General features: G+C 38.2%; 1 protein-coding gene and 1 pseudogene across 1 annotated transcript in view; one reads left to right on the forward strand and one right to left on the reverse strand.

Moving 5' to 3' along the window:
- LOC139738934 (NACHT, LRR and PYD domains-containing protein 3-like) overlaps positions 1 to 21,998 on the forward strand; it is a 501,522-nt gene that overhangs the window by 22,961 nt on the left and 456,563 nt on the right. The gene's annotated exons all lie outside the window — the stretch shown is intronic.
- On the reverse strand, positions 14,502 to 20,786 carry LOC139738931 (uncharacterized protein KIAA1958-like; annotated as a pseudogene).

The following is a 21,998-nucleotide window of genomic DNA, read 5'->3' on the forward strand; positions in this document are numbered from 1 at the left end:
ACCAATTTTCATCAAATAAACGTTGAATTCCTCATTAGAATTACATGTTCTTTCATATTTTATAAGAGCTTTCTCATTATCTCACCCAAAAAAGTTAGAAACCTGAAATTGGGTCTCAACCAGATCTGTACGATGTCTTTAAAGATAATATCACGTAAGTTGCGAATTAATACTAGCAATGCTGACGATAAAAGTTAACGTAAACGAGGTATATACCTTATTTGGATCAGACAAAAATTTACAAGACACCTATAACTATCTGACAAAACGTGGTAATTCTTTCAGTCTCTTCTCACTTTCCAATAGACACCCAGTGACGGAAACGGCTCAGAAGGCGACAGCAGCCGCGAAACTGACCAGGGTTCTTGGCAAGAAAACGTGCACTCTCTGGGTGAAATAAACAGCTAGGGAAGCATGTTCCTCTTCGCGGAGTTGGTTTCTTGAGAGGACCAGAAAAACGAAGGACATATGCAAGAGAAAGAAGAGAAGAAAAACCAGAGAGCAAAGCCATTTCTGGAGAGATATACTAACCACGGCTAAATGTCATAAAAAGGTAACAACTTTCTTAGACATTAATAGACGAGCCACCGAAGGGGGAGGGGGGTGGATTGGGGGAGCGAAGAAGTGAAGAAAGGAAGTGAGGGAATGAAGAGGATGAGAACATGGACCGGAACGAAAGGCACCTAGCAGAAAGATATAGAAGCAAGATTCAAATCGGGAAAGAAAGCGAGAAGGGACAAGAATTAGTACGAAAGCAGGACGGGACGTTTAGCACTGTACACTGAAACATCGGTGGAAGAATCATTCTAGTGAGGAATCCACGTGGTGGACGACGCCACAACCAAGATTCAGAGAGCCTCAGTGAGCTGTACTGAAATACAGTCGACCCTCGTTATAACGAAGTCCTTGGGACATGCTGTTTTCTCCTGTTATATCGAAATTTCTTTATAACTGAACAAACCATTAAAAACAATAGAGCGGATAATGTCGGGGCCTGAATTTTGTACTACGTTGGAACTGGAGTTTCGTTATTACCGTGTTTTGTTGTTAACGGGAGTGCATTGTGGTAATAATGGAGAGCTCTATCGATTTACTAGAGGCATATGCCTGTATACTGACGAAAGTTGAAAACAAAATTGAAAACGCTAACAAATTTAAACACGACAGAAACCATCTTGAGTCACTGCTCCAACATTGTGACAATAACTTGCGGAGATAACTTGCGGAGATACTCTTTTATGAATAATTTACAGTGTTGACCGGTCTTGTACATACTTTTTTGTTTCATGTGTCTCCTTTATTTTTTTTTTCTCAGTTTTCGTGTTAAGTACAATTATTTCATTATTATGTTTTCAAGACATTTGTATTTATGCCATGCACAATGATCAATTTATCAGTCTCCGAGGACCATGACTACGAACAGCAAGCAAGAGTTTGAGCTAATACCTCCATGGCTATAAGTATACTGAAAAAAAGAACAACAATACACACACACACACACACACACACACACACATACACACCCATACACACAAGGCAACGTACTTATGAATTACATTGTGTAAAAGAGCAATGTGTTTTGATGATGTTCCCAATTTCACTTTGTTCGAACGTGTCCACCTCCGGATACAAGATCCATCGTAAAACTTCTTGCATTGACATCAAGAAGCAATGTCAACACTCTCACAACGTTGTAAGATTTTGTAAATATTATAATCATTGACTCATGAATTTGCATTCTACATTTTGTACGGTATTTTGATTAAAACGCTGAAGCGATTTTCGAATTACTTTTAATATGATGGGACGAATCGTGTATCGAAAAACAAAAACCAAAAAATACAATAAGTCATATAACCTCGAAGGGGATGAAGAACGAGGGCGTGACACACACACACACACACACACACACACACACACACACAATAAAATGTTATTATTAGATGAAATTGCACACAGGAGCTTCCGGATAACATTCGTTTGACAAATAGGAGTAGGAATATAAAATTATTATACTACTCCAGTCATATCCCACTCGGGTGAGCCATGCAATTCAGAATAATGTTCGTTTCCAGTCGTACTGGTGGATTTTGAAATTTGATTGTCACAATTGTCACTCTCATAGTGAATTGACAGACATGTTAATTATGATTAATAATTCAATTATGATACATTTCGTAGCTAGACCGCTTGACATGCTGAGGAATTTGTACTTGAGCTGCCTATAATGCATGTATATAGAAATGAAAAAAAAGGTGTTGTTGTTTATAAACCACGAATACTTTGTGTACAGTATATAATACAATGTTCATTGTAAGGATATTCCCTCGTAGTTCTTGGAAATTGCATACAATGTGTCTTGTAATGGGACTCTTCATTATCATTCTATAGCTCATAGGATGTTATCGCCTTTTGTCTTCTTCCTCGTTATGTATTATTTTGATGGAGACTCGTTGCGTTTTGAAATGTCATAGATATTGCTTTCTTTGGGACGAGCTTCCAGTCCTGGTTCGGGATTAAACTCGTCATTTTGTGACTGGATGAAAACTCCTGTAATGAGACACTAAATTTGACTCAAATCGAATGAACCCAATCAAATCTACATGATTCACGGAACTGTACACTCAGGCAGGAGTGTAATATGTATCGTGCAGTTTGCATGAGCAGTGGGATTTGGTTACATCCTGATCGAGAAATGACATTGGGTTGGTACCTTCCTCGCTTAAAGAAACTTAATTTGGGCCTTAGTCAATTAGTGAAATTAGGTTTGTACCATGCTCGAGAAATGGAGTTGGGTTTGAGCTTTGCTCGACAAGTGAAATTAGATTTAGACCCTGCTCGAGCAGTGCATTTGAATTGCACCTTGCCATTTGAAGTCAGATTGGGTTTGCAGTGTGGCTGAGAAGTGAACTTGGTATATACTCATTTTAATCAGTGAACCTATATTTAATTTTAATGCGAGTCGTATCCAACTTGCTTCATCGAATATCTGGATACTGTTCTTTTCGTCAAAATAATTTTTGGTATCCGTTCAATCATGAAAAATAGAATACACAATCTTAGTGATATTTCAGTTTTTGCAGTTACACCATTCCAATGAAAATACTGTAACACAATGTGAGTCATTGTGCGTTGCTGAATTAAGCTTTGGATAACTTGCTTCTAATGACTGGGATGTCGATGTTGCTGGAATTTAGCGTTGCTGTTTGTAGTGCGTTGTTTGTTAAAACATGATCAGGAAATGAATATTGGTGTAGATGTTTTTATATGCGTGTGTATGCTTGTTATTTTAAAATTCCATGTAATCAAGATAGCCTGTATAGAACTTTTATCACATAGTGGCCTATATTTTGTTGCTACAATCGTATTCCCGAGTGTAGTGTTGTCTCTCTTCAATGTATTTCCGAAATGTCTTCATTTCGTTTTCTTCTGTACATTCATAAACACATTGCAAAGCTACAGCTGTACTTCCCGATAAACATTTGCAGGTCACTATCACCATGTATTTACCTCTCTCTCTCTCTCTCTCTCTCTCCTTCTCTCTCTCTCTCTCTCTCTCTCTCTGTTGGCTTTTAATGCCAGTGTTGTCTCTTACAATCCTATTTTCATATCTCTGAATCGGGCTTCCGAATCAAAGTATGGTGTATTGACTTTTTTGTTTAATTAGAAGGGCCAAAATTATGACAAGGGCTGTGGCTCTGTCCAGTAGGTACATCTATTTTTCGTACAGTAGGTATCTGTTTTCCTAGGTGATTTACTACAATGTTTTGTTATGTCGAACGATGTGTCATTATTGCTCGCTATTGTTTTATAAAGTTTCTTTATGAATATGCCACTTATGATATGAAATGTATATTATGTTATGATTTGTAAAATTGAAATTAAATTGAAATCTTATCATATGCATATCTAAAACTAAGTAAATGTCTCCTCATAATGTTGTACAGAAATTAATATCGGCTGCTTCGAGGAAGTATTGTTAAAATAAGAATGAGTGTGTTTAAAAACTTGCATATTGGTGATTTCTCAACTTTATGCCAAGACTATGCCAAAACCATGTTAAAACTGGTAATACCCCATCTACGGCGAATCAATGCCAGTCTGGTGAAGCCTGAGCATAATTCAGTCAGCGACCGCACATGACCAATCAGAATGGGTGATTTATCGTATGACGTATTAAATATATATATATATATATATATATATATATATATATATGTAGCCCAGTGGCTTCTAGCACACAAAATTGCCCGGTGATGCGAAAGTACACAGCCCTATACAGCCCCTTCTTAATGTTTTTGCAATCAGGGAGGTCCCTGATGAAATCCTTTGTTTTGCTTCCTGTCAGACTTCCTTTGTTTTCTCGTCTTCAATGCCCCTTCCCAAGAAAAGAGTGATTGACAGCAGTTTATGAGTTTAGCAATTAACTCCCCCATAACAGGTCCATAATCTTCAGCACCAGAGCCCCACTCCAAATAACTGAACGTAACTAGTGTGAGGAGGCGCCTCACACCCTCATTTTCATGTGCACTGATTCCGGTGTCTTAAAAGGTAGTCAAACAAATTAGAAACCATTGGTGAGCAATGCGGACACTGGCCCTTTGTCTCCTGCCCCTTGTTTGATATCGTTAATTGTAAGCGGAAATTGACAGGAAACACTACAGAAGATTTTGCATAGAAAATAATGGGAGGAGCTAATGGGACATTTCACCAATGGGGTTTTATTATTTTGTGGAGACCACTCCCAAAGATCAGATTTAACCAATGAAATAGTGGTAGGAAAAGAAAATGTGAATAGTTAATTAGGTATAAAAGAGCATGTTTGAGAGTTGTTTAAAAGGTTGGCGAGTGTCAAAAGTTGGGGAGTGTCAGACTTGGTGAATGACTGAGCTGAGAAGAGAGAAGTGGCAAGCAAAATTCGACCGAGCTCCTACACATTATGTAGAGAAGCAATTAAGAGCGTCACAGAATTTTGGAACTTTGAGAGTTGTTTGAAGCTTGAGGAGACAGGAGCAGATTTTTGGTTGGAGACCACTAAGATAGAGTTGGAAACCCCCTTCCTTCACCCATCATGTCCTCTCCAAACTAATTATTAACCTGCACTGACACTGTGTACCTCGCTGACATAGAACTGTGAGCGTCATCACGATGATGTTAATCGGACTGTTCATCTGATTTAATTTGGCTCACCCAAAGTCAGAGTGTAATGAACTTGAGCGACAACTGGTTGACTGGCGTCATGGTCATGATGGTCGGAGCGTTCCATCCGACTGAGGCAAAGCAGGGACCTATTGTTGTAGGTCCATGGGCAAAGTAAAGTGACAGCGACTGTGTTAATGCTGTACTCCCCACGCCCCTGGTGATGAACCGGTTGACGAGTTTGTGATAAGGGCAGATTTCCGACTGGACACCCCAGCTCATCGACGATGACGAGATCGATATGCGGAGGAGGTCTTCATGCGTCGACCAAACGGACGTCGAGCTAAGTGGCCACACCCCCACTAATTTCATTTTCCCAACTAACCAAACCCCTTCCCCTTCCGTAAAGTAAAATGGTCGTAAAGGGTCTCCTGTTAATGAGTGTTAAAGAGATGAGTGCGAGAGAGAGGTCCAGTTATATTAAGTGTTATTGATTGGTGTTGCAATGGTGACAAAATGCCATTCCGTAGATATTTGCAGAAAATGTGTCATGAGTTGTAAAAAGGAAATTGTTTGTGAGCCATTCATTATTTCAGGCCTACGGGAAGGCCGGTGAATAAATATGCTGTTTGAAGCATTAGAGTTAATTATATAAAATTGAACCCTTGTTTATATTTTGTCCTCACCCCTGTGGAGAAATATTAGGTCCCTTTTAAATTTTGGTATTGAAAGTTGATGATGATTGGTGTCTATGTGATTACCTAACCCCCGACCAGTACACAGAGAAGCTAACAGACCAGACCAACATTTATCCGCCTCTGTACAACATTGGTCGCCCCCTTGAGACAATTTGGGGTTTGGGGGGGGGGGGGGGTGAGATATATATATGTATATATATATATATATATATATATATATATATATATCACATATATATATATATGTATGTATATATATATATATATATATATATATATATCACATATATATATGTATGTATGTATATATATATATATAATAATATATATATATATGTATATATCGTATAATTACAATAGTCAAATGCATCCACGTAAAAGATCCCGCTTCAATACATTGCAAAGAGCAGGGTACATACTCTGGTGAAGTTATCCACACCAAGTAGGTCCTACTCAACCAGACTGTATAAAAGAACATAATCATAATCAAATAGTGCAGGTTATTGGGCTATCCTCCCATCATGAACAGATGGCAATGAATCAAACAAACAAATGCAAGATAAGTAATATGACAAATAAAGCGTTGACCGTTACCTCTCTCTATCCAGTAATTCGTGTTTGACATTCAGTCATCAAACACACACACACACACACACACACACAGACACACATCAGACACACACAGACATGCATCCCAAGAGATATCAAAATAAACACAAATTAAGCCTTTTAAACAGAATGTACCCGTGGAGTGCTGAATCAGCCGAAGTAGGGCATTGAGGGGGGGGGGGGGGGGGGGGGGGGCTTGTCCAACAGAAAGGAGTGGAATGATCCGTACTATCAGAGAGTACATGTATCATGCTTGTTTGGCTACAGCCAGTGCCCATAAATCCTCTATGGGGATTCTCCCAGAAATGGTCAACGTCACTGGGTCAACGGAGGTCAAATAACTGTTTTGCGCTACTCCTTGGTCCGATCTTGGCCAAAGTTGCTGGAAGCATAAGTAGGCCTACATCTGGGAAATCCCCACTGAGGATATTTCTAGGGGAATCCCAAGGAGTAGCCAAAAACAGTTATTGGAACAAACAGACAGACAGACAGACAAACAGACAGACAAACGTTGCTCGAATTATAGTATGATTTCTGGGGGAAATATGTCATACCGAGGTGCCACCGCACGTACCAATGCAGCCAAGGTAGGAAAAGTAAGAAATCAATATAGCGCCCTCTATCGGGTGTCTGATTATTGCAGCTGACGAAGATTAGAAGTTATTTGACTCGACCCCAGTGACCTTGACCTTTCCAAAAAACGAACCCCTTAAGGGCAATTTCGCGGTCAACCTGCATCCACCCACTAAGTTCGATGGAGATCGGACCAAGGACCTGGGAAGAGTAGAGGAACAAGCAGACAGACAAACAGACAGACAGACGTTGCTCGAATTATAGTATGATGATTTACATGAAGCTAGCATTACCGCTGTTTGCTTGGATTACGGTACTACGCATATAGTAACAAGAGATGCATTGAAAACGACGATTTCTATTTTCTATTGTTTTTTTTTATCACGAAAGAAAAAAAAATAACCAAACAGACAACACAATTTTTTTTTTCATTTCAAATTCAAAAGAGTCATGTGTCAATGCACAACAGATGATTCGTTTGCCCTTACGAATGTGTGCACCTCTTGGCCAGGTACAGGACTGTATATACATGTACTATCAAATGAAAGGCAATGTTGGGTGCATCAATAACCTAATGTGATTATACCTCTCATACTTTCTTAATATCGTTTTGTAATCATTTTGTGTGTGAGTGTTTGTTTGTTTTGTTTAACTGTTCATTCTCGTCACAAGAGACAGAGAGAGACAGAGAGAGAAGAAAACCAGGCTTCTTTTTAATTGTATAGTGTTGTTAATAGTGGGTAGTTTTGTAATGACGAAATTTATTATCATACGAATCGAGAATGCTGCTGTATTGATCAGTCAAGTCCGAAAATAATGATGATAACAAACTAATTCAAAGCTATGTAGGAGGTCCGAATCCCCTCCTGTCCTGGCAGGATGTAGACAAAGAATTCAATGAATAATCAAAATTTGACTGAGCTGCACGTTTACATACACACACACACATACACACACACACTGAAAGCACACAAGGATATAATATATTATCATACAAAGATTTCGATAATCATATCGGCCACTAACCTGATATGGCATGGCAAAAAATCAAATAGAAGTTAGGATTTTTTCCCCCTAACATGGCATATTTGCCTGATCACATAATTTAATTACCGGTCCTATATTTCCTAAGGCAGTTAGGACTGACATTAGTGTTTCATGAAAACATGAACAAAACTGTGAATTCTATATTACGTCTTTCACATCATGTGTCTTTTTAGATCATCCTCTGTTCTATTGGTTGGACATTATCATTTCATGTAAAAGGTCAAATTTCACATTTTCAAATGTTCAAATTTGACAGAACAAAGTTTATGATGTGTGATTCTATTCAAACACTTAGCCGAGTACAAAGTCCATGCTGCTTATGATACATATTATTACACATGATTATACATATTATCATGTATGTTAACATTATGCTATATTAATGCAAACGCCAAATCATAAGCGTTAGTTTAGTATCAATTCAGACAGTTTCTGCTTGGACACCTCTACACTGTATACTTACACAACATATTTTTATGAATAAAATCAGAGCGTATTGCCTATCTAGGCAGGTTTAGCTGCAAACATGTTTTCATCATAATTGTTTGATTCCATATCAATTAGTGTTATTTCAGAAGTGAGTTACAGATAGTTCTGGAAACATTTTTCTTTAAGCATACCTTTACACACAAATAATAAACGCTTAATTAAATAATGATCTTCCGGCTGGCGTGAGAACATACAACACGTACACACACACACACACACACACACATACAATCACACACACATACAATCACACACACAGACACATAAATCATGAGCGTTCATATGATTATCAATTCTGTGTCTTTGCGCATTTTTTTTCTTTTCCTCATGTGATTTCAGTAAAAAAAAAACCAAATGAATCTAATACAATCAACGTCGTAACACCGTACAGGGATCATGATATAACATTTTATGAGACCTCGAGTAATGTTGCAGGTTTTCAATATGTCATGCTTTCATTTTTATCACATAATCGTCAAAATGAATTAAACTAGTTAATTTATTGCAGGCACACTGTTCAAAGTTCCCTCTTTCACAGACTTTGCGAGAACGTACATCATCTTCTGAACAAAATTTTTTCAGAACACGTTTAGTAACATTGCTTTTATTTGCTGATTTAAAGTTCGGTGCATGCAGTGCTATAATACACTTATTGTCATAATTATCTACCCTGGCGTCAGTGAAAATCCTTAATATGAAATCTGTCGGTGTTGTGTGTCCAAATAACTTCAGTGGATCATGTAACTATAGTGTTTTGCTCCGATTTGTATATCGTCTACCGAGCGGAATTCTAATATTCTTTCTTCGTCTTCTTTTCCTGCCTCTTATTCTCCTCCATCTTTTCTTTCTTATTCTTCTTCTTCTTCTTCTTCTTCTTCTCCTCCTCCTCCTCCTCCTTCTTCTTATTCTCCTTCTACTAGTTTAAGTGCTTTAAGCGATTTACGCACTTTCCAACTCATCTTCACTAAAGCCTCAGCCCCTGTCAGAGCAATTATCATAATGGATATGCGGTGTCATATTAGCGTTGCCGTACATACAATACACATTCCTTTATATCAATGGATGTGCATGTTGCCCCATTAGCATCAAATGCCTGTATAGCCTGGACTAATCCAACAGTCAACAGTGGAAAGTGCAAAAACACCCTATTGACACGACTACATCAATCTGTTCCCAGGAGGAAGGATAAAATCAACGTATTTGTAGTATCTTTATTTTTCTTATATCACTATGCCTGTGTGATAAAGAACACCCATGCCTTCATTTTTCTTCTCTTACCTACTTTAATAAAAGACAATCCCCTTCCTTTTTCTCCCCTGTAGTTCCAACGCGCGGCTACAACCTAAAAGAAAATATCCTTGTTGGAAATAATTATTGGTATGGCTTGCTTTAGTTTGTCTATTTAACGCAGTTGTTTTGAAGATTACACCCACGCCACACCATTAGCAACAATCTGAAAGTTACCAAATGTGTTCTCATCCATTTTGCTAACATGCTTCCGTACATTTCCCTTTAAATAATCGTCACCTTCAGACGTTAATATAAGTAATGAAAGGATGATTATCTCAACTGACACTTTAAATCAACTTGAATTTTGTTTCAATAACATAATGTAGGCCTACTATCTTCCTTGGAAAATAAAGGGTCATCATTATATACCGAAGTTGGTGACAGAACAGTGACGTAAAGTTTAAATGTGACCCTGCACCTCAAAACAAACAAAAAGTCGCCAGACATGAATCTTTAGTTAAGACCATATTCTAAAAGAGCAGACTTTAAGCTTTAAAATGATGTATAACTCAAATCAAATGGACTCTCCTTACCTATCTAAATATTGGAAAGAAAGCACAACCTCAGGAAAAGTATGAACTGAGAAAAGAGGCTCTGAAGTACAGTGTCTATTCAAGCGCTTAATCTTTACCAAACCGTGCTGGCTGTGCGATGAATGGGACAAAAGACAGGAAGTAAACCACCAGAGTAACAACAATGAAGGGATTATCAGATTAAACTGAAATCAAGCATGCCTTATTAACAAAATCTGTCCACAATTAATGCCAATTTCCAAAGTAGTAGCACTATCCTTTCAAAAGTTATTAGAGTTGAAAGTGAAGAGTGCGGACAGGGTTTTTCAGAAATGAAAAAGGGATTCTAAAGACACACCTAATCTCACTATTCTACCAAAAATGTTCGAGATAAACTGCTAAAAAACACACTTTCCTGCCCGTTTTATGATACCAAATTTTAGCATAATGTAAAAGAAGACTCGCTCTTTCAGAAAACTGTATTATGAAAAACTCGAGTTCGGCTAGGTTGACCAATTTCACTTATTTTCAGTCCTCACGCAAAATCAATGTGTGCGACTTTATGTTCGTTTTGAGGTGCACGGTCACAAATGATAATTTGATATCAGATAAACCGATTCCATTTCACTGTTCTATCCAGGTATCTAGGGACGCAATTAGACTGCGAGTGAATAGTGTATTTATGCATTTTTTTTTTATTCAACAGAAATACAACTGATGCTGCATTGCGTGCTCTGTGCCATATTGCACCCAATCCAATTGTACATGCGTAGCAAGCCTTGTGGAGCCGGGGTTTGTAAAAAAAGCCGGGGTTTGTAAAAAAGCCGGGATTTGTAAAGATCTTCTTGCCGAGATTTGTAAAAACGACGGGAATTGTAAAAATGTCTCATCGGGAAATGTAAAATCTCGATAATTCCATCAACGAGATTTGTAAAAACGTCTCGCCGGGAAATGCAAGAATGTTCAGTTTTGCCGGTACTTGTAAAAACGCTCATTTTAAAATAACGAGGTGGGACATCTCTTTTAACTCTTCTAACCATCCGAGTTTGACATATCAGTGGTCTCAAAAGAATCGACATACTCTGTTATGGATTCAAGTCTCAAAATCATTAATGATTTTCATAGATCCTCGGAGAAACTATCATTCATATTATTCGCGGATGACTCTAATCTTTTTTTTTCCCACCCTGACCCAAATATCTTAATAAGAACAGTCAATGAAGAATTGATAAAGGTTATACAATGGATATACGCAAACAAATTGTCATTAAATATTAAAAAAAACAAAAGTTATGCTTTTTAGTAATTCTTTAGATAGCCTCCCAGGCAATATAACATTTGATACTACTCCCTTAGAAGAAGTTTCTTCTTTTAAATTTCTTGGTGTTTGCGTTGATAACAAGCTTTCATGGAGGAATCATATTGATAACATATGTAAAATTATTTCACGTAACATTGGCGTAATGAATAGATTGAAATATTATCTTCCTTCATCTGCATTATTAACTCTTTATTCTAGTTTGATACTCCCTTATTTAAACTACGGGATTCTTGCTTGGGGTAATACATATCAGATGTTACTTGATAAACTTCTTTTATTGCAAAAGAAAGCGCTTAGAATTGTTTTTAATTTACATACCCGAGAACATACAGATGCTTTGTTTTCTGACCATAAAATATTAAAAGTAAATGATTTGTATGTGTTTCAACTTGGTCAGTTTATGTTTAAGTACAATAGTACCTTTTTACCTAAAATATTCCACGATTTATTTCATCGAAACAGTCATGTTCATAACTATCCCACGCGACGATCCGACGAATTCCATCTTCCGTTAATGAGAACCGCACATGCCCAAAATACATTTCTTTATACCGGACCCAGACTTTGGAATAATTTAGATAATAGTTTAAAAGATTCCCCCAAATTTGTCACATTTAAATATAAACTCAGAAAACATTTACTTTCTACTTATAATCTTAGATAATTTAAATTGCTATAATTTATGTTTGAGCTTTCACCTGTCCTGATGTCGCAGCACTTGGCGTGTTCTGTGTGCAGACCTCTCTTCTTTCTTCTCTCCTTTTCCTTTCCCGTCTATTGTTCTTCGTAGACTTGTATATTGTTACCGTCTTCTCTCCTCTCGGTACTGTCTCGCGTCCAACAGTGTATATGCGTGTGGGTAAATGAATGTGTGTACGAATGTATTGTCCTTGTCATATTTCCCCGGTACACGTGGTTCAATGAACAGTGTCCGGGCACTATAGCATTGGTATTCTATATTTTTTTCCCGACCTGTGTATCTCAAAATAACTACATGTATATTGTTATAGAATAGTATATCATTCACTCATTATTTATCTAGCGATCCACGTCCGACAAGCTTTGCTTTTTAGTGGATCACTATTTTCCATGATCGAATTTTTTTTCCGCTCGTCCACGTAGTATTTGTACAGTGTTCCTCTTTATTATTGTACATATATGTTGTTCTATAATTTGTCTCGTATATTACATGAATCTTTTGCAAGCGTTTGAACAATATCATTTAATGACATGTATACATTGTACTATGTTTTTGATTTTCGTTGATTGGAAATAAACTATGAAACTATGATTGAATTGAAGTGCCATCACTGTCAAGTTAACGGGTGCTGTTAGTTATTCCGAAGGTTCGCTATTCCGAGGGTTCGTTATTCCGAAGGGTCGTTAATCCGAAACACACAAATTCCCTATATTTTGAGGTTCGTTAATCCGAAAATAAAAAAGGGTTCGTTAATCCGAACATTTGTGACGTTATTCCGAAGGTTCGTTATTCCGAAGATTCGTTAACCAAAATATGAAATTTGGAACAATGTACCTTCGGAATAACGAATCTTCGGACTAAAAAGCCGTCGGAATAACGAACCTTCGGAATAACGAGCTGTAACCAAATTAACATTGTGTAAGCTGAGTGCTGAGGCGTACATTTCTTTTTTTTTTTCATTCAAAACATCCTATGAAACCAAACAGGTTGTGTACCAATCGACATCATTGGCACTATACACCGGATTATTTTCCTTTACGTTTCTCCTCTATTACAGCCTTTATCTTTCACTTTCATGTCAAGAGGTATATAGTGACTAATATTAGTTCTGCATTACTTAATTATATGACCATGACACCAAATATCTACTAATGTGGTACAGCGATGTCAAATAAAAAAATTCCCCTTTGATTTTTTTTTTTAATTTTTTTTTTACACAATCCCTCTTGTCACATAATTGTATCACTTGATGGAACATGAGCACCTGCTAAACTGATACATAACAGGTTATGGATTGTAAATGCCATAATGTTGCAAACAGGATCAGTTAAGAAAGTACAGGCATGGAATTTGATATCATTTACAACGTGTTGGATGGTGATTGAAAAGTTCCTCAAGATATGAATATATTTTGATTAATTTCTGATTATCTCGCAAAAAGTTAAAATCTGAATCTCCTGCTCAACCAATATTATCCATCCTTATTACAAGTCCGAAATGTTTTAAATGAAAACAGCCTATTCATATTGTTATTATCATTATCACTGCAACGATATTATTATTATTATTATCATTAGTAGTAGTGGTAGTAGTAGTAGTAGTAGTAGTATTTTAATTATTCATTTTATTATAACTATCTTTATTATTATTATTATTAATATTATTTTTTATTATTATCATTAGAGTGAGTAACAAGAGGATATTTCAGCAGAGTGTCACAATTCCGTCGTTCTTTTACTTCGGGAGAGAGAGTTGCGAGGGTGAAAGATTTTCGTGAAAAATCTTCAACCATGCTTTGCTACAACCGAACAAGACTACAGATAATTATTCCGCCGTTCAATATCTATTATCGCGGGTTACCTTATTTTGTGTTAGACTTCCTTTTAATGCTACTCTTTAGATTACTATTCCTTGTTGGTATCACATTTATGGTTTTTTACATCGCTGAATTCATAGAGGGCGTTGACGACCACTTTGTCGTCCTCGGCGAAAAAAGTCGTGATCGTACAGGTGAAGATCGATGTCACCTGGTTTTCTGGCCTCATCCAAAACTGCTCTTCCCGTTGATCGATCTGGAATTGTTTCGTAGACGCCGTGAGGATATTGAAGAGATGAACCCTTTCCTATACGTCATCCCAGAGTGCTGCTTGCGGCAAATGCTCGGGGATCGTTTCGTAGACGTCACCTTGCTGAAGTGATCCACTCGTCTCCTCTCCATTGCCCACTGGATCCCGCTGATTCCTACCATCTTTGACTGGGCACGCGTGTTTCATGTTCTCGTGTCTGGTAATCAGGCAAACAAGAAACACTAGGAGGAATATCACGCTGCCACTGATGACTCCAATTAAAGTAGCGGGAAATGGTGAAGTAACCGAAAAGGGCGAAGTACTCAGAAATTGCGAATTAGAGGGAAATGACAAAGTGCCCAGATTTGGGGAAGTAGATGAAAATGGCGATGGTGCTTGATGGTAATGAAAGTATATCACACCAAATTGGAGTAACGTTCGAAAAGGGCTCAAGTGTAATTTCTAATGAACAATATGTCGAAAACTCTTGTTTCATTGAAACCATAAATGACCCAGCAGACAAATTCATGTTTACTACCTGATGCAGATTAACTGTCCAGTCATACTCTTCACTTCGTAGCCCAGTAATGCTACAATTTACGGTGTTAACTTTCAGGTGTTGGTGGCCTGATGGGCGTGCATCAAAGAACCAAGTGCATCCAAACACGCGAACATGAAAAGTTTTAGTCTTTGCATATCCCTCGCTATTCGCTGCTATTAAACACGTGTAATTACTGGAGTCACTGTAGGAGATATTAGTGAAAGACAGGTGCAGGGAACCAGTTCCGTTCACATCTTCTACATATGTGCTGATGGTGTGGTCATTAATGATTGTACGTTTTGGCACGTTCCTCTGTAATTTGGAGTAAAATGAGAAGTGGATGTAGTTGTTGTCGTTCCTTGAATCTCTAGTTGAGTCTCCATTCTTGGAAAACCAAAAGCTGTCAGTTTCTTCATTGCCATTGCACTCCAGCGTCAGGTTGTCGCCTGCGTTAACAGGTAAATTCACAAATTCCTCTCCTTTGCATATCATGCAGAACTCAGAGAACACCAACGAAAATATAAGTAGACAAATGACCAAATGCAAATTGCAAGTGACATTACGGGACTCCATCCTGACGTTCTGCTCATTACGATTAAACCGGATCAACAGTGTTCAGTCAGGTCGCGATGTTTCTGACGTATATTTAGGAGACATTAGCTCAATCTACAACAGCCTCGTCAAATGAATGAAGAAAGCTGTAGGATGAACAATATTCATCACAATGTCACTATTCTGAGTATACGAGAAAGCAATTCAAATCATTTTCTCTCCGTTCCAATGTAAGCACAGGTTCGAAGAAACGTATTAAAAAAAAAATCACCTGGCATGTTCTTTGCGCCCTGCTGCAACTTGTGAAATATTTGTCTCCAGAGAAGGAAAGGGAAGCGCCGTTCCACGCTTCTGTTGTGCGACGAAGACTGCAAGTATTGTATCTTCAAATCTCCATTCTGTACAATTATCTGTCACTTTTAACATGCTCGAAACAAACTGCAATTGCAAATGTCAAGTAAAGCCCTAGTTTCATGTCCAATATAAATATCAGTTGTATATTTCATTGGTCGAAAGGAGGCTGAAAAGGAAAGGAAAAAAAAAAACTTTCCCATGTAGAGCATTCATAAACATGAGTCCTTACCAGAGTTTACTTAAGCGAAGATGATAGTTGGTTTTGATATACTCCTTCCGTGCTGGTCACTGCGTTCGTAGTGTGCATTCTTTCAGAATTTAATCTCTTGACTCGAACGTGAAAATGGAATACAAGATAATTATTACTATTAGATAGAAATACAATACACAGCAAGGTTCTCCCCATCAGAGTTTGTTTCAGTAATTTGTTTCCGGGGTTATTGCATCAATAAGTGCATTTTGTTGTCAATTTAAATAGAATAAATTCAACAGAAAAAAAAGTCATATGGATTATGATTCTTTCAAAAATAGAACCAGATGATGTACCACATTAGTAGTGTGGACAAATTGTCATATGCATGTTTCAATAAGGAAAAACGCTAATTATAGTGTCAATCCAGTCTAATTCTACATGTCACTTTTATTTCTAAACAACTCTTCTTGACCATTCAGATTGCTCCACTTATGATGTTGGAAGGATGCCAAAATGAAACAATTTAAAAAAAAAAACAACAACAACAACAGCAAAAATGAGATTGGCGGATCCTGAGGGAAAGCACCGGGTGCGCGCCCCTTTATTTTTTGTTAAAACAAAAGAAATAAACATAAAAAATGAAGGGAGAGCATGCGCCCCCTTTACAGAATTCCTGGATCCGCGCCTTGACACTTTTCTACTTTCCATCCGAGATGACAACGGTTTTAAAAAGGATAATTTGCTCTGGATGCCAGCCTCAAGTAGGCCTACTTTCAGTTTCAAATTAAGTAATTGTATAAACTTTGCCCGAAAGTTACACTATTGATTATCTATTACTCAAAACACCAAACTAGTTACAGCTTGTTAATTAATCAACACCATGACACTTTTCACGTATTATTTTCCTTCAAACGTCTCCTCTCTTTTTGCAAGTTTTCTCCATATTGCCATACATATGTGACCCTGCACCTCAAAACAAACAAAAAGTCGCCAGACATGAATTTTTAGTTAAGACCATATTCTGAAAGAGCAGACTTTAAGCTTTGAAATGATGTCTAACTCAAATCAAATGGACTCTCCTAACCTATCTAAATATTGGAAAGAAAGCACAAACTCAGGAAAAGTGTGAACTGAGAAAAGAGGCTCTCAAGTACAGTGTCTATTCAAGCGCTTAATCTTTACCAAACCATGCTGGCTGTGCGATGAATGGGACAAAAAACAGGAAGTAAACCACCAGAGTAACAGCAATGAAGGGATTATCAGATTAAACTGAAATGAGGCATGCCTCATTAACACATTCTTTTTATAATTTATGCCAACTTTCAAAGCAGTAGCATTATCCTTTCAAAAGTTATTAGAGTTGAAAGTGAAGAGTGTGGACAAGGTTTTTCAGAAATGAAAAAGGGATTCTAAAGGCACACCTAATCACACTATTCTACCACAAATGTTCGAGATAAACTGCTAAAAAAACACACTTTCCTGCCCCTTTTATGATACCAAATTTTAGCATAATGTAAAAGAAGACCCGCTCTTTCAGAAAATATGAAAAAGTCAAGTTCAGCTAGGTTGACCCATTTCACTTATTTTCAGTCCTCACGCAAAATCAGTGTGTGCGACTTTATGTTCGTTTTGAGGTGCACGGTCACATATATAATCCTTACTGGGCGGGCTATCAACTCATAGTCAATTCATGAAGATTAAATTATGTACATCACGTGTAATTCTACGTGCATGTAGGTGCAGTTGTATAATTTTGCAATAGTATTGTCTGCATTCGTATATGTTCCATGACATGTTACCTTATTGTACAAATCGTTTATGCAACTTTGTAATCTTGTACACGTGTAGGCCTACCTTCATTTGCTCAGTCACGAGCAATAATTTACACTCTTTTTATGGACAAATACGTCTTTAGAAAACTTTGTCGTTTGACTATAGACTCCTCGCTTACATGCAGGCGTTTTTTGAAATGAACACGTCTCTTTGAGTGCACCAGTCACATAGGACGTCGGGTTACATTTCCAGAAGTGACTGGGGAAAAGCAAAATTATGGAGCTGGTGCATGGCCTGATTTTCGTTGTAAACTTCTCGTATTGTGAATGTTGTTGCGGAGCAAGGGAGGAGCGCAAGTGTGTCAACTCCTGTCTGCCTATGCAATCATGAGTGCAAGCTTCATGTGTATAATGTTCGTTTAAATGTGGCAAATCGGCACTGGCACATGTGTTTTTTTTTTGTTTAATCACTCCACCAATGATAAGTCTTCTTTGCAAATTAAGCAGAGAATGCGATTAATCGAGGAAAATCTGACATTCGTGATTTCTTAAAGTGTTTTATCTGCGATAAAATGTGGGTAGAAATTAGATTAGAAGAAAATTATTTACCCATTTACGCGGAGAGGCTACCGGATTATCTAGTAATTTTAGTGTGCATTGGAACTGATTTTGACATTGATACCCAATTAAACGCCTGAGTGCCCGTTTAAGCGATACCCGATTTACGAGGAGAGTACTGTACATCGTTGTATTCTTTCTCATCGTGCCATTTAATGCAAACGGAAATTCAAATTTACTGTATTACCATGTGTACACAAAGGTTACTGCTTGGACTCTTCTGCATTATATAGATAAGGGACATTTCTACAAAAAGGCAGTTGGTGTTGCCTACCCACGCATGCTCAAAATTGATGCGAACAACGTTTCATAATAATTGTTTTATGTCAATGCCAGTTCGAAGAGCAAGTTGAAGTAACCATTTTTAAAGATCTCATCCATTTCCCTCACTGATCATCCCCTTCTCGAGTGTGTGAGGAAAACAACAAAGGAAAGTTTTCCCCGAAAGACACTAATCGCAAAATCTGCATATTATACCTAAATAGTGAATGGTCACGAGTACAATGGTGCGAGATTTCGCACGAGGTGAAAGATAGAGGCGCTCTATTCAACGAGGCGAAGCCGAGTTGAATAGAGCGCCTCATCTTTCACCGAGTGCGAAATCTTGTTCCATTGCACGAGTAAAGACCATACACTATTTGTTTTATACAACGTCCAAGTAGTTCTTTGTTTTTCGTTGGAGGATTGTTGGGTAGGTCTAAGTAACAGTTAGGCCTAGAAGAATATGTATGAAAAATATAGCCATACTTACATGTGGATCCACTGCGGTTCTCTTTCTGGCTTGTGCAATCAATGTAGGTAGATACAGGTCAGTAGTTCAAAACCAACGGAATGTCTGAATCAAAGTGCTGAAAGTTTAATCTTCAAACTCATTTACACTTGCAGTAAAGCCTCAACGCTCGTCGTAATTCAGTTGAAGAAAGAGTCAAAGTTCCAACACATTTTTCTCAATTCTTAACGCTAAGAGTTGAAATGTCAAACACAAACGCATACGTCACGTGCACAATAGCACTCAGCAGTCCATAGAACTTTACGTCTAACTCTCTAGTTAGGCATATTCCTACTTGTTGTAAAAGGTAACTGGACCATGGAAGTGGAAGTGTTGCACCGAGGAGGTTGACGTGGCACTTTGGATATTGCAATTTGATTCGCTCAAAATTAACTGTTCTTGGGAATCTGTAAGAAGGCTATCCAACCCCTCCAACACATTTTCATTTGATTGTACCTCAGGCTCAGCTGGCTTTGGAGCATTTTCACTCATTTCGTTAGCTAGCGCTTTACTCATAAGCTTCTTCTTTTTGTCACTTGTACGCGAATAGTGCTTCAGAGACGATTCCGAACGATGTCCAGTGACTGACATGATGTGTCGATTCGGAAAGCCAGCTTCATCCAGCACTGTGCATGTTGTTGCCCTCAAACTGTGGTTTGTGTACACTTGCGAACACCCAGCCTTTTCAGAGATATCTCTCATCTTATTTCCTATTGTGTTAATCCCTAACGGTGCATTCATGTACCACGGAGAACCGTCCGTTGGCGCCTTGGCTTTTGGACGTTGCCACATGCACTTTTCAGCCGGGTTCAAAACTTCTTTCAAAGCAAGAAACGATCGGACTGATGGACATCGGCTTGAACCAGGAATTTCGTACATATGACCGCTACATGCCTCGTCCTCACATTCACGCATTGATTTAGTCATAGCATCACGACGGGTAATGTAACGCAAGTTCTGTTCATCAACCTCTAGATCGAAGTCTGAAATCGACATACTACGCAGATTCTCTCTCCCACGGTTAGCAAAATATGTCATAACGTCAATAAAGACTTTATTCTGAAGACCAATCGGGGTTGTTGTATCAAGTGAATCAATGATCTTTGTCATGTCTTCTGCACTCACCGCTTTCTTGTGCTTTACGGCTCCTTTCCCACTCTGCTTGAGTTTAACCATCATAGCTTTGTAAGTCTTGTCACTCTCTTTAAACATGTCACTATTACAAATGTCTATGTCTTTGGTGGCCTGAAACTGACGATGAAGTCCATATCGAATTGCGTGCATAGACTTCTTCGTGTACAGATCTCCATTGTTTCTCCGTAACCCACCATAAAAACGAGACAGAAACTTATCGAGTTCTGCATTAGAGTACCGTAGCCTTGTACTGTAGCCAAAGACGTTCCAGCACATTCAGCAAACGCTTCCAGACGATGCACAGCAAACTGTATTTTTTTTTGTGTGTGTTCGTTGAGTCCGCAGCATCAACCAATTCCGCAAGTTCCTCGTCATTTAGCAAAACGAAACTAGGTTGAACCGCCGCCATTTCTGACGGCCCCCTTGATGTTTACAAATAAACGAGATTGTGTCGTCTGCGATTAAATTATTGCAGCTCAGTTACATCTAGAAGCTTCGCTAGAGCTCATATACACGTACACACTAGCACTACGTAGGCAAGGCCTACATACGCGCATGCATGTACCGCACACGTACACTGCGCTAGCTACATGCATTCTCAATACACAGTACATGCAGTGCCGAACCGTGGAATAGAACGAAAAAATCGAACCAAGTTGCACGCAAAAATAGAACCAAAATTGCACGGCGCGCTGAATGGAGTGCTTATTGAATATCACGTCACCAACAATCCTCCAATCAAATTACAAGGATCTACTTGGACGTTGTATAATAATGATAATGACACTGAAAATGGCACAAGCAATTAGTTATTATACCTGTGAAGATTCAGGAGTATTCATATTACTTGTTGAGAAAACAACAAACCACAACAACGACAAACCAAATGACATACTAGTGTACCAGGCTCCTTGTTTCATGACATGGCATATTCTTCTTTTTTTTTTTCGATTTCGTTTTATACGAGGACTAATACTATAATACGTGTTATAAGACAGCATTTGTGAAATGTGTTTATAATGTCCCTAGCAATATCATAGTTATTGGCAATCAATCAAATCAAATCAAATGGCTTCAATTGGCAATTGAAGCCATTTGATTTGTTTCAAGAACATCATGTCGGCCTAAACATTATTTCTACTTTCTTGAAAAGTTTCGCTTCAATCATTTGTATGAATGATGAAGTGTGTGGTAGAGTTACTGTCGTACACATAACATGTGAATATGATTTGTTATCAGATGAGTCACGGTTATGCTAGTGTTCTGTTGGGTATAGCTGGTTCAGAAAAGGATCGGTAACTGTGTAGGCATGATATTTCAGTTGTAAGCCACTGAACCTCTACTACTTTATTCATCATAACTATAATAATATGGATGCTGAAGTGCCCTGCGCTAAATTGACGACTCCACGCATAGTCAGAGAGCTAGCGACCACTCAATTTACCCCATCAAGCCCAAAAGGTTTGACCCCTCAGAGTTGTTGGGACCACCTTCCTCATTAACAAAATGCGCGTCAGCCTGGTCCCGGAAGGCGGGTTCGGCCCCCAGGGACCCCCCCCCCCCCCCCGAAAAGGGCCCTTGGCGGGTGTAATTTACCCCATGGAGCCGACGAACCAAACTT

Source organism: Diadema antillarum, unplaced genomic scaffold (assembly GCF_040938485.1).
Source record: "Diadema antillarum isolate AM-2024a unplaced genomic scaffold, OU_Dant_1.0 seq00000775_RagTag, whole genome shotgun sequence".
Classification (NCBI taxonomy): Eukaryota; Metazoa; Echinodermata; class Echinoidea; order Diadematoida; family Diadematidae; genus Diadema; species Diadema antillarum.